This window comes from Nyctereutes procyonoides, unplaced genomic scaffold (assembly GCF_905146905.1).
Source record: "Nyctereutes procyonoides isolate TBG_1078 unplaced genomic scaffold, NYPRO_anot_genome, whole genome shotgun sequence".
Taxonomy (NCBI): domain Eukaryota; kingdom Metazoa; phylum Chordata; class Mammalia; order Carnivora; family Canidae; genus Nyctereutes; species Nyctereutes procyonoides.
The window spans coordinates 2,918,954-2,927,529 of NW_026575159.1; the positions used below are offsets into that span (position 1 = coordinate 2,918,954).

Genomic DNA, 8,576 nt, shown 5'->3' on the forward strand with positions numbered 1-8,576 from the left:
GAAATTGTCAATTTTTCATGGTATAATTCATACACCATTATTCAGCATTTTAAAGTATACAGTTGAGTGATTTTTAGTATATCCATAAGGGTATCTAGTTCCAAAACATTTTACTCACCCCCAAATAAAATCCTATACCTATTAAATGGTTATTCCTCATTGCTCTGTGACCCCAGTCCCTGTCAACCACCACACTGATTTCTCTTTCTATGCATTTGCCTATTCAGTGAGTACATATAAATGGAATCATATGATATAGTTTCTTTCATGTCTGGCTTCTTCCACTTAGCATAATGTCTCCAAAGTTCATCCATGTTGTAGTATGTATCGATACTTCATTATTTTTATAGCTCAATACTATTCCATTATATAGATACACCACATTTTATTTATTCATCATTTGAATAGTTGGGATGGTTCTACATTTTGGTTATGATGAATAATGTTGCTATGAACATTTGGATACAAGTCAATATTAATACATACATACAAACATACTTTCATTTATCTTAGATACATATCTAGGAATGGAATTTCAGAATTATGAGGTAACTCTATGCTGAACTTTTTGAAGAATTGCCAAACTATTTTTGAAAGCAGCTGCATCTTTTTCATTCCCATCAGCAATATGTTAGTGTTTTCTACATCTTCACCTATACTTTTTTTATGGGTTTTTTTTTTTATTATAGTTATTCTATTAGGTAGGAAATGCTATCTCATTGTGGTTTTGACTCGCTTTCCCCTAATAGTTATTAATCATTTGTATATCTTCTTTTGAGAAATATCTGGTCAATTTCCTTGCAAACATTTTAATCAGGTTATATTTTTGTTATTGAATTGTAAGAATTCTTGTCAATGTGGATGTCTTTTTTCTTTTCCTTTTCCCTGTAATTGCTCTGGCTATGTCTCCAGTATAATGTTGAATGAGAGTGGCACGAACAGACATCCTTGTCTTGTTTCTAATTTTGGGAGGAAAGCATTCAGTCTTTCACCCTTCAGTATAACAGTGGTGAATTTTTCCCAGATGCCTTTTTCTGGTTGAGAAAGTTTATTTCTATTCCTAGTTTGTTTAATGTTTCTATAATAAAGGGTGTTGGACTTTGTCAAATGCCTTTTCTTCATCCATTGAGATGATCATGTGTTTTTTATTCTTGATTAAATGGTCTATTGCATTGATTGATTTTCATATATTGAACCAACCTTGTATTCCTGGAATGAATCCCACTTGGTCATGGTGTATAATACACTTCATATGTTGCTGGATTTGGTTTGCTAGAATTTATGATGAATTTTTGTGTCTAAATTCATAAAGCATATTGGTCTGTATTTTTATTTTCTTGTTATGTCTGTGTGATGATTTGGGAATCAGGGTAATATTGGCCTCATAGAATGATTTGGATAGTGTTCCAGCCCCAAACAAGAGATCTCAGACAATGCCAAGTGAAACAGAACAATCACCCAGCTGATCTAAACAATCCATAGAATCATGACAGTTAATAATTACTAACCCCCACTTCTTAAAGAAGCAAGACAATATTTTTTTGTATTTTATCTGAGTATACCCAAAACTCCTTTCAAGATCTGCCTTGTAATCGAGGGTGAAGGGTCTCTTGAAACTCAGGGAAGATAAAGTGTTTTGATGCTCATCAGGGGTGGGGAAGGTGATACTTATCTGAAGTTAACAAAATTCAAAGAGTCTACTTCAAAAAAAAAAAGTTCTAATAAAATACATTTGAAAGGAGGTAAATGGGGACAACTGGGTGGCTCAGCGGTTTAGCCCCTGCCTTTGGCCCAGGGTGTGATCCTGGAGTCCCAGGATCGAGTCCCACATTGGGCTCCCTGCATGGAGCCTGCTTCTCCCTCTGCCTGTGTCTCTGCCTGTGTGTGTGTGTGTGTGTGTGTGTGTGTGTGTGTGTCTCACAAATAAATAAATAAAATCTTAAAAAAAAAAGGAGGTAAATGTATATATTTGAAAAGAAGGAGAATCATGGTTTTTGTTCAGAAAAATAAAAGGAAGTATGATATGGAAGACCTATAAAGGGATTGTGATGTTTGTTCTAAGAAGCAATACACTAAGGATCATTTTGTTCAGGAGCACCTGGGTGGCTCAGTTCGTTGAGCGTCTGCCTTTGGCTCAGGTCACAGTCTTGGGCTCCTGGGCCCCTGCTTAGCGGGTGCCTGCTTGTCCCTTTCTCTCTGCCTCTCTGTCTGCCTGTGTTCTTTCTCTCTCTATCAAGTACATAAAATATTTTTTACAAAAGAATAATTTTGTTCAATTTTTTACTTAATACATGACTTATGGGTTTGGGGATTTTTTTGGCTTATAGAATTTTTTTTGTCTGAGTTTCTTATCTTTATAATTTATCACTTTTATAACTTTTAGAGTAGCTGTATAAAGTGGGTAGAACCAAATATAAAATTATGTGAGTTTTTTTTTCCCCTCTATCTGGCTGTTTCTCCAGTATCCTCTTTCCAATGGACTTTTGAAGCTCATTGTATCATAGTCAGTAATGGGTGGAAGGTTACTTAGAAGATTGAGATTTGTTTGCTCTCTAGGACCTGAATATTCTAAAGACATATATGACTGATTTGTTGGCACTGTGACTAAGACTGGTCTGGGGAACAATCATCACAGAGAAATGAAAAGATTTTGCAGTCAACATTTCTATTCCAGCTGATTCTATTTATTACCTAGGTCAAATGGGGTAGATTTAATATTTGCAGGGTATCCAAAGCCAGACTGAATAAGACACAGAATATTTCCTATGAACAACCCATAATACTTTGACATTTGAATATACTACATTTTGTAGAATATTTGAACTTTCAATGTTTTACATCATTTAGTAAAAACATAAAGCAAAAATGTGACTTTTCTCAATAGTCATTTCATACTATGAATCTTTTATCATCTGTTTTCTCCTTTTTTTTTTTTTTAAGATTTTATCCATTTATTCATGAGAGACATGGAGAGAGAGGCGGAGACATAGGCAGAGGGAGAAGCAGGTTCCCTGCAGGGAGCTTGACATGGGACTTATCCCAGAACTCTGGAATCACTAGCCAAGCACAAGGCAGACACTCAACTACTGAGCCACTCAGGTGCCTCCTATATCTCTGTTTTCAACTGTCTGGGTGTGATGTGTCTAGGTGGGAATGTATTTGAGCTTATCCTACTTGAAGTTGTTGAGTTTTTTGGATGTGTAAACTAATATTTCCCACATCAGGGAGTTTTCAGCCATTATTTTTTCAAATATTCTTTTCCCTTTCTCTCTCTCCTTCTGTCATGTGTATGTGTTGGAACATTTGATGGTATCTCCAAGGTCTTTGGGTCTTATTCACTATTCATTTTTTCCTCTCTGTTCCTTGGATCTACTCCTTGAACTATCTTCAAGCTCACAGATTCTTTCTTTTTCCAGCTTAAATCTGGTTTTAAGTCTCTCTGGTAAAATTTTCATTGCAGATACTATACTTTTTAATTCCAGATTTCCCCTTTAGGTTTTTGGTATTTGTGGGTTTTTTTTGAAGTCTTTCTTTTTTCTTTTAAGTTATTTGATCAGCTTGTTGTTTGCCCCAGCCATTATTGTTGTCTCAGGCAGCTAAGATATTAAGCAGTTGCTGCTTAATGTCTTTGACAAGCCTGTTAAGAAAAAAAAAAAAAAAAATCTGCTTGTATTAGGCAAACTTGAGTCAGGTCAAATAAAAACAAGCCACTTGAGTGAAGATTTCACAGGAACTTCCAGACAACTCAAATAATGACACTTATGTGCGGCTTTGGAGAAACTCCAACACTTTCCTCCCTTCAGTGACTACTAAGCTCTTATTTTCCTCATGATTGTAGAATTGTTGGTTTCTAAAACTACCATGGATCTGGGAAGTAAGGTGTGGAAACAGGCCAAGTTCAAATGCTACAAAGGTAAGGTTGTTACAAAGATTCAGTTGTTGTTCTTGAATAAATGCTCCCCAGATTATTTTAGCCTTTAGTTAATTTTCAGGTTCTGAAAAAGTTGATTGGACAAGTCTTGCCAGCGCTCTTGCTGCTTTTATGGAGAAGATTTTAGGTGACCTTTAGTTCACAAGTTCCATTGGCATCACTCATTCATTGAATGACTTTTTCATGTAGAATTTTCCTTGGATAATACTAAGTGATTATAATGCATGGTTAAAAAAAACCCAAACAGACTGTTGGATTTTTTAAAGCTAAATTTTATTTGGGAATTTTGCATCCAGATGCATGAGGAATTATATTACTTGTTGTTGTCTTATCATATGATTTGGGAATTCTAATTATACTTTTCCTGAGTAATATTTAAACTCTCATTTAAAATAACAATGTTCACTGTTTAATCATTATGGAGCACAGCCAGTCAGAATGTAAGTAACTGATACAACCATATAAGTAAGAATTAGTTGAATATTATCTCTCCCTAATAAATTAGGCTGGACAGCATTTGCCATTTTCTTGGGCAGCTTCTGTCAGTGTTAACTGTTTCTGAAGATTGGTAGAACTTATCTGTAAAATCTAGGGTTACTGGGGATAGGTGGGGAAAAAGCTGTTGACTTAATTTGTTTCTTTAATGCCTCTTGCTCAGTGTTTCTATTCACTCTTAATTCAATTTTGAAATTTTATACTTTTACAGAAATTCACAAATTTAGGTTTTAAAGGTTATTAATATGAAGTTATTCATAGTACTCTCATTTTTGTTTTTGCCTCAGTCATGACCTTCTTAGTTTTTCTGCTCCTAGCCCACAATCTAATTCAGAATCAGTCATTATATTTAGCTTTTGTGTTTCTTTAAACTTCTTCAATTTGGAATAATTCCTTAGGAATTTCTTTGTCATTCATGACATTGGTATTTTGAAGAATTCAGGTCATTTATTTTGTAAACTGTCAATTTTATTCAGTCTAATGTTTGTTTATGATTTTTTTCTTTATTTATTTATGATAGTCACACACACACAGAGAGAGAGAGAGAGAGAGAGAGAGAGGCAGAGACACAGGCAGAGGGAGAAGCAGGCTCCATGCACCGGGAGCCCGACGTGGGACTCGATCCCGGGTCTCCAGGATCGCGCCCCGTGCCAAAGGCAGGCGCCAAACCACTGCACCACCCAGGGATCCCCTGCTTGTTTATGATTAGATTCAGGCTGTATTTTTAAAGATTTTTATCTATTTATTTTGAGAGAGAGAGAGAGCACATGGGTGGGGGGAAAGGCAGAAGGAGAGGGAAAAGCAGACTCCCCACTGAGCAGGGAGTCTGAGGCTGGACTCCATCCCCGGACCCTGGGATCATGACCTAAGTGGAAAGCAGACACCTAACCACCAAGTAACCCAGGCACACACAGAGAGACACACACAGAGAGAGAGGCAGAGACACAGGCAGAGGGAGAAGCAGGCTCCATGCAGAGAGCCCGACGTGGGACTCGATCCTGGGTCTCCAGGATCACGCCCTAGGCTGCAGGCAGCGCTAAACCACTGTGTCACTGGGGCTGCCCAAGCATTAATTTTCTTATCAATTTCCAATTTATTATATAATCAGAGGAGGGATTATTTATCATATTGATTCTTTAAGATGTATTGAGGCTTTTTTTGTATTTTGGAAATGTTTTGTGTCTACTAAAAAGAATATACATTACAGTGAATAACAGAAATTCTCAAGTTCACTTATGTTAAATGTTTTCCTCTTTCTCACTGAAAGCTTAGCATAAGAGGAAAAAGGCATGCTTAGTTGCACTATTTCCTTGTTTGGTTCCTCATCCATTCTCATCAGTTCTTTTTCTATATTCTCTCATCTTGAATTTGATTGTGGGCAAAAGTGGGAGAGGAAGAGAAGAGAAAACTTTTATTTGCCTGCTATTATGCACATATATGTTGATCCTCAGTACATGTTTAAAATTGAATGTTTCTCTTGAGAGTAGTCCCAAGGAGTTCCTCAAAGATTCCCACCTGGAAACATTTGGCTATGGCTCCCTGGTGCAGGTTGTGTCTCTTTGACTGGTTGCTTATTCCCTCTACACTGAACTTCTGCATCTAGTGATAAATATTCTCTTCTTTCTACTAGTAGCATTGCTATTCAAGCTGCAGCAGACTGGAATCAAGCTCTCTAATGGTTTTTTAAAGCTCCTTAACAGGCATAAGAGGATATCTCTTTATTTTACTTGTGAAGGAGGGAAAAAAAATTCTCTCCCTTCACCTCCTGTATGTATTTGCCTTGAATGTGGTTCTTGGGCCGAATGTTGCAAACTACTTAGCAACTACTCCAAAACAGTAGAAAAAGACTCATTTTAATATTCTATTATAGATTTGGGCAGCCCCAGTGGCTCAGCAGTTTAGTGCCTACCTTCAGCCCGGGGTGTGATCCTGGAGACCCAGGATCGAGTCCCACGTCGGGCTCCCTGCATGGAGCCTGCTTCTCCCTCTGCCTGTGTTTCTGCCTCTCTCTCTCTCTCTCTCTCTCTCTCTCTCTCTAATAAATAAATAAGCTCTTTTAAAAAATTGTATTATAGATTCAATACAATACTGATTATGTTCTCTAATGACAATGCACTGTAATTAGAAAGTAAGGAAAAATGATAGTAAAAAGTTTTTTTTTTTTTTCAGGTCAATGAAAATTTTACAACTCTAATAGTTAAGACAGTGTAGCAGTACCACAGAATTAGATTTTTTTTAAAAAAGACAAATGGAAGAGAATAAAGAGCCCAGAAATAAGGCTGCATGTATATGGAAACATGAACTGTTAGTACAAGTTAACAAAAAACTGAGAATTAAAAATGGTTCTTGGAGGTCCTGCATGCCTGCTCTTACCAGGGCATGTTGCAAACTGTTGCACTCGCTGCTGCTGCCTGGGCTGCCATCTCCTGTCAGCTGCTGCCACCCAAGCCATGCTAGCCACCAAGCAGCAGTCTAGTTTTCTACAGCAAGATCTTCATAAACAATGAGTGGCACGATGCTTTCAGCAAGAAAACATTCCCCACCGTCAATCCATCCACAGGAAAAATCCACAGGAAAAGTCATCTGTCAGGTAGCTGAATGAGACAAGATGTGGACGAGGCAGTAAAGGATGCCCAGGCTGCCTTCCAGCTGAGCTCACCCTGGCACCACATGGATGCATCCAACATGAGCCGCCTGCAGAGCAGCCTGGCTGATCTGATTGAATGGGACCGGACCTACCTGGCAGCCTTAGAGAAACTGGATAACAGAAAGCCCTATGTCTTCTACCTGGTAGATCTGGACATGGTCCTCAAATGCCTCCATTATTACCCTAGTTAGGCTGACAAGTACCATGGGAAAACCATTCCTACAGATAGGGACTTTTTCAGCTACACCACCATGAATCTATCAGAGTAAGCAGGAATATAATTCTGTGACCTTCCCATTCCTGGTGTAAGCCTGGAAACTGTACCCAGCCTAGGAAACTGGAAAGAAGTTGAAAGAAGTTGAGCAGACTCTGCTCACTGCCCTCTATGTGGGCAACCTCATTAAGGAGACTGGTTTTCCCCCTCCCATGGTTAATATTATTCCTGAACTTCATCCCATAGATGGGACCACCATCATCTCCCATGAGGATGTGGACAAAGTGGCCTTCACAGGCTCCACTGAGGTTGGCCACTTAGTCCAGGGAGCAGTAAATAACCTCAAGAGAGTGACCCTGGTGTGAGAATGGGGTTGGGGAAGGAGCCCCAATATCATGTCAGATGTAAACATGAACTGGGCCGTGGAGCAGCCCCACTTTGCCCTGTTCCTCAACAAGGGCCAGTACTGCTGTGCAGGCTCCCAGACCTTTGTGCAAAAAGATATTTACACTGAGTTTGTGGAGCAGAGCATCACCTCAGCCAGGTCTTGTGTAGCTGGCAACCCCTTTGACAAAGCCAGGGACCTCATATGGAAGAAACTTAGTTTAAGAAAATCCTTGGTTATATCATATCTGGGAAGGAGGAAGGGGCAAAGCTGCTGTGTGGTGGAGGGATGGCTGCTGACCATGGCTACTTTGTCCAGCCCACCATGTTCAGAGATGTACAAGACAGCATGACTATTACCAAGGAGATCTTAGGGCCAGTGATACAGATCCTGAAATTCAAGACCATACAGGAAGTTATTGAGAGAGCCAACAATTCCAATTTTGGGCTGGCTGCAGCAATCTTCACCAAAGACTTGGATAAGGCCAATTACCTGTCCCAAGCCCTTTGGGCTAGCACTGTGTGGGTAAACTGCTATGATGTCCTGAGGCTCTGTCACCATTCAGTGGCTACAAGATATCCAGAGCTACCAGAAGCTGGGAGAGTATGGGCTGCAGGCATATACTTAAGTGAAAACCATCATGGTCAAAATGCCTCAGAACTCCTGAAGAACTGTGCCAGCTCCCTCACTCATCCAGCAACAGAGGTCAAGGACATCAGCAAAACCAAGAAAAATGACCCTTGCACACTAAAAATTTCAAATGGGAAATTCTCCCACAAAAACTCTTGATCATGATAGTCCCAGAATTTGAAGTGATAAATGGAGTGGATATGGGACAAAGAGTAAATGAAAGCCTTTTGCAATGCAACAGTACTACTAGCTTCTAGGCTGATTTTTCAAAACT

At 39.0% G+C, this 8,576-nt stretch overlaps 1 pseudogene; it reads left to right on the forward strand.

Annotated features, from left to right (window-relative positions):
- The first annotated feature begins 6,765 nt into the window (after positions 1 to 6,765).
- Positions 6,766 to 8,339, forward strand: LOC129502374 (aldehyde dehydrogenase, mitochondrial-like; annotated as a pseudogene).
- Positions 8,340 to 8,576: the final 237 nt, after the last annotated feature.